Raw genomic sequence first — 6,000 nt, forward strand, 5'->3', positions numbered from 1 at the left:
CACTTATCTCTCAGAACTGACCAAGTGGAGAGACGTTCTTTCATCTAGCACCAAGGGAACGGGTTGCAGGAGACACTTTTTCTCTGCTTTCTCAGTCTGTTTCCTAGCGCCGGTTTGAAGTTCCTGCAGTTTTCACTGTCAAACCGAGTTGGAGCTACTACCTCCCCATATATATGTATGGAATGGAGTTTGCAATTGAAAAGAAACTTTGAGTTCCCAACAAGCTAGGTGAAGCACGGCTTTCACACCCACTTATCTCTCAGAACTGACCAAGTGGAGAGACGTTCGTTCAACAAGCACCAAGGTAACGGGTTGCAGGAGACACTTTTTCTCTGCTTTCTCAGTCTGTATCCTAGTGCCGGTTTGAAGTTCCTGAAGTTTTCACTGTCAAACCGAGTTGGAGCTAGTACCTCCCCATATATATGTATGGAATGGAGTTTGCAACTGAAAAGAAACTTTGTGTTCCCAACAATCTAGCTGAAGGACGGCTTTCACACACACTTATCTCTCAGAACTGACCAAGTGGAGAGACGTTCGTTCATCTAGCACCAAGGGAATGGGTTGCAGGAGGCACTTTTTCTCTGTTTTCTCAGTCTTTTTCCTAGTGCCTGTTTGAAGTTCCTGCAGTTTTCACTGTAAAACTGAGTTGGAGCTACTACCTCCCCATATATATGTATGGAATGGAGTTTGCAACTGAAAAGAAACTTTGAGTTCCCAACAAGCTAGGTGAAGCACGGCTTTCACACCCACTTATCTCTCAGAACTGACCAAGTGGAGAGACGTTCGTTCAACTAGCACCAAGGTAACGGGTTGAAGGAGACACTTTTTCTCTGCTTTCTCAGTCTGTTTCCTAGTGCCGGTTTGAAGTTCCTGCAGTTTTCACTGTCAATCCGAGTTGGAGCTAGTACCTCCCCATATATATGTATGGAATGGAGTTTGCAACTGAAAAGAAACTTTGTGTTCCCATCAAGATATGTGAAGGACGGCTTTCACACACACTTATCTCTCAGAACTGAGCAAGTGGAGAGACGTTCGTTCATCTAGCACGAAGGGAACGGGTTGCAGGAGACACTTTTTGTCTGCTTTCTCAGTCTGTTTCCTAGTGCCGGTTTGAAGTTCCTGCAGTTTTCACTGTCAAACCGAGTTGGAGCTAGTACCTCCCCATATATATGTATGGAATGGAGTTTGCAACTGAAAAGAAACTTTGTGTTCCCAGCAAGCTAGGTGAAGGACGGCTTTCACACACACTTATCTCTCAGAACTGAGCAAGTGGAGAGACGTTCGTTCATCTAGCACCAAGGGAACAGGTTGCAGGAGACACTTTTTCTCTGCTTTCTCAGTCTGTTTCCTAGTGCCGGTTTGAAGTTCCTGCAGTTTTCACTGTCAAACCGAGTTGGAGCTAGTACCTCCCCATATATATGTATGGAATGGAGTTTGCAACTGAAAAGAAACTTTGTGTTCCCAACAATCTAGCTGAAGGACGGCTTTCACACACACTTATCTCTCAGAACTGAGCAAGTGGAGAGACGTTCGTTCATGTAGCACCAAGGGAACGGGTTGCAGGAGACACTTTTTCTCTGCTTTCTCAGTCTGTTTCCTAGTGCCGGTTTGAAGTTTCTGCAGTTTTCACTGTCAAACCGAGTTGGAGCTTGTACCTCCCCATATATATGTATGGAATGGAGTTTGCAACTGAAAAGAAACTTTGTGTTCCCAGCAAGCTAGGTGAAGGACGGCTTTCACACACACTTATTTCTCAGAACTGAGCAAGTGGAGAGACGTTCGTTCATCTAGCACCAAGGGAACGGGTTGCAGGAGACACTTTTTCTCTGCTTTCTCAGTCTGTTTCCTAGTGCCGGTTTGAAGTTCCTGAAGTTTTCACTGTCAAACCGAGTTGGAGCTACTACCTCCCCATATATATGTATGGAATGGAGTTTGCAACTGAAAAGAAACTTTGTGTTCCCAACAATCTAGCTGAAGGACGGCTTTCACACACACTTATCTCTCAGAACTGACCAAGTGGAGAGACGTTCTTTCATCTAGCACCAAGGGAACGGGTTGCAGGAGACACTTTTTGTCTGCTTTCTCAGTCTGTTTCCTAGTGCCGGTTTGAAGTTCCTGCAGTTTTCACTGTCAAACCGAGTTGGAGCTACTACCTCCCCATATATATGTATGGAATGGAGTTTGCAATTGAAAAGAAACTTTGAGTTCCCAACAAGCTAGGTGAAGCACGGCTTTCACACACACTTATCTCTCAGAACTGACCAAGTGGAGAGACGTTCGTTCAACAAGCACCAAGGTACCGGGTTGCAGGAGACACTTTTTCTCTGCTTTCTCAGTCTGTTTCCTAGTGCCGGTTTGAAGTTCCTGCAGTTTTCACTGTCAAACCGAGTTGGAGCTAGTACCTCCCCATATATATGTATGGAATGGAGTTTGCAACTGAAAAGAAACTTTGTGTTCCCATCAAGATATGTGAAGGACGGCTTTCACACACACTTATCTCTCAGAACTGAGCAAGTGGAGAGATGTTCGTTCATCTAGCACGAAGGGAACGGGTTGCAGGAGACACTTTTTGTCTGCTTTCTCAGTCTGTTTCCTAGTGCTGGTTTGAAGTTCCTGCAGTTTTCACTGTCAAACCGAGTTGGAGCTACTACCTCCCCATATATATGTAAGGAATGGAGTTTGCAACTGAAAACAAACTTTGTGTTCCCAACAAGATAGGTGAAGGACGGCTTTCACACACACTTATCTCTCAGAACTGAGCAAGTGGAGAGACGTTCGTTCATCTAGCACCAAGGGAACGGGTTGCAGGAGACACTTTTTCTCTGCTTTCTCAGTCTGTTTCCTAGTGCCGGTTTGAAGTTCCTGCAGTTTTCACTGTCAAACCGAGTTGGAGCTAGTACCTCTCCATATATATGTATGGAATGGAGTTTGCAACTGAAAAGAAACTTTGTGTTCCCATCAAGATAGGTGAAGGACGGGTTTCACACACACTTATCTCTCAGAACTGACCAAGTGGAGAGACGTTCTTTCATCTAGCACCAAGGGAACGGGTTGCAGGAGACACTTTTTCTCTGCTTTCTCAGTCTGTTTCCTAGTGCCGGTTTGAAGTTCCTGCAGTTTTCACTGTCAAACCGAGTTGGAGCTACTACCTCCCCATATATATGTATGGAATGGAGTTTGCAATTGAAAAGAAACTTTGAGTTCCCAACAAGCTAGGTGAAGCACGGCTTTCACACCCACTTATCTCTCAGAACTGACCAAGTGGAGAGACGTTCGTTCAACAAGCACCAAGGTAACGGGTTGCAGGAGACACTTTTTCTCTGCTTTCTCAGTCTGTTTCCTAGTGCCGGTTTGAAGTTCCTGAAGTTTTCACTGTCAAACCGAGTTGGAGCTAGTACCTCCCCATATATATGTATGGAATGGAGTTTGCAACTGAAAAGAAACTTTGTGTTCCCAACAATCTAGCTGAAGGACGGCTTTCACACACACTTATCTCTCAGAAATGAGCAAGTGGAGAGACGTTCGTTCATCTAGCACCAAGGGAGTGGGTTGCAGGAGGCACTTTTTCTCTGCTTTCTCAGTCTTTTTCCTAGTGCCGGTTTGAAGTTCCTTCAGTTTTCACTGTAAAACCGAGTTGGAGCTACTACCTCCCCATATATATGTATGGAATGGAGTTTGCAACTGAAAAGAAACTTTGAGTTCCCAACAAGCTAGGTGAAGCACGGCTTTCACACCCACTTATCTCTCAGAACTGACCAAGTGGAGAGACGTTCGTTCAACTAGCACCAAGGTAACGGGTTGCAGGAGACACTTTTTCTCTGCTTTCTCAGTCTGTTTCCTAGTGCCGGTTTGAAGTTCCTGCAGTTTTCACTGTCAAACCGAGTTGGAGCTAGTACCTCCCCATATATATGTATGGAATGGAGTTTGCAACTGAAAAGAAACTTTGTGTTCCCATCAAGATATGTGAAGGACGGCTTTCACACACACTTATCTCTCAGAACTGAGCAAGTGGAGAGACGTTCGTTCATCTAGCACGAAGGGAACGGGTTGCAGGAGACACTTTTTCTCTGCTTTCTCAGTCTGTTTCCTAGTGCCGGTTTGAAGTTCCTGCAGTTTTCACTGTCAAACCGAGTTGGAGCTACTACCTCCCCATATATATGTATGGAATGGAGTTTGCAACTGAAAAGAAACTTTGTGTTCCCAACAAGCTAGGTGAAGGACGGCATTCACACACACTTATCTCTCAGAACTGAGCAAGTGGAGAGACGTTCGTTCATCTAGCACCAAGGGAACGGGTTGCAGGAGACACTTTTTCTCTGCTTTCTCAGTCTGTTTCCTAGTACCGGTTTGAAGTTCCTGCAGTTTTCACTGTCAAACCGAGTTGGAGCTAGTACCTCCCCATATATATGTATGGAATGGAGTTTGCAACTGAAAAGAAACTTTGTGTTCCCAGCAAGCTAGGTGAAGGACGGCTTTCACACACACTTATCTCTCAGAACTGAGCAAGTGGAGAGACGTTCGTTCATCTAGCACCAAGGGAACGGGTTGCAGGAGACACTTTTTGTCTGCTTTCTCAGTCTGTTTCCTAGTGCCGGTTTGAAGTTCCTGCAGTTTTCACTGTCAAACCGAGTTGGAGCTAGTACCTCCCCATATATATGTATGGAATGGAGTTTGCAACTGAAAAGAAACTTTGTGTTCCCAACAATCTAGCTGAAGGACGGCTTTCACACACACTTATCTCTCAGAACTGACCAAGTGGAGAGACGTTCTTTCATCTAACACCAAGGGAACGGGTTGCAGGAGACACTTTTTCTCTGCTTTCTCAGTCTGTTTCCTAGTGCCGGTTTGAAGTTCCTGCAGTTTTCACTGTCAAACCGAGTTGGAGCTAGTACCTCCCCATATATATGTATGGAATGGAGTTTGCAACTGAAAAGAAACTTTGTGTTCCCATCAAGATATGTGAAGGACGGCTTTCACACACACTTATCTCTCAGAACTGAGCAAGTGGAGAGACGTTCGTTCATCTAGCACGAAGGGAACGGGTTGCAGGAGACACTTTTTGTCTGCTTTCTCAGTCTGTTTCCTAGTGCCGGTTTGAAGTTCCTGCAGTTTTCACTGTAAAACCGAGTTGGAGCTACTACCTCCCCATATATATGTATGGAATGGAGTTTGCAACTGAAAAGAAACTTTGTGTTCCCAACAAGCTAGGTGAAGGACGGCTTTCACACACACTTATCTCTCAGAACTGAGCAAGTGGAGAGACGTTCGTTCATGTAGCACCAAGGGAACGGGTTGCAGGAGACACTTTTTCTCTGCTTTCTCAGTCTGTTTCCTAGTGCCGGTTTGAAGTTCCTGCAGTTTTCACTGTCAAACCGAGTTGGAGCTAGTACCTCCCCATATATATGTATGGAATGGAGTTTGCAACTGAAAAGAAACTTTGTGTTCCCAGCAAGCTAGGTGAAGGACGGCTTTCACACACACTTATCTCTCAGAACTGAGCAAGTGGAGAGACGTTCGTTCATCTAGCACCAAGGGAACGGGTTGCAGGAGACGCTTTTTCTCTGCTTTCTCTGTCTGTTTCCTAGTGCCGGTTTGAAGTTCCTGAAGTTTTCACTGTCAAACCGAGTTGGAGCTAGTACCTCCCCATATATATGTATGGAATGGAGTTTGCAACTGAAAAGAAACTTTGTGTTCCCATCAAGATATGTGAAGGACGGCTTTCACACACACTTATCTCTCAGAACTGAGCAAGTGGAGAGATGTTCGTTCATCTAGCACGAAGGGAACGGGTTGCAGGAGACAATTTTTTCTGCTTTCTCAGTCTGTTTCCTAGTGCTGGTTTGAAGTTCCTGCAGTTTTCACTGTCAAACCGAGTTGGAGCTACTACCTCCCCATATATATGTAAGGAATGGAGTTTGCAACTGAAAAGAAACTTTGTGTTCCCAACAAGATAGGTGAAGGACGGCTTTCACACACACTTATCTCTCAGAACTGAGCAAG

This window comes from Camelus bactrianus, chromosome 35 (genome assembly GCF_048773025.1).
Source record: "Camelus bactrianus isolate YW-2024 breed Bactrian camel chromosome 35, ASM4877302v1, whole genome shotgun sequence".
In the NCBI taxonomy this organism is placed as follows: domain Eukaryota; kingdom Metazoa; phylum Chordata; class Mammalia; order Artiodactyla; family Camelidae; genus Camelus; species Camelus bactrianus.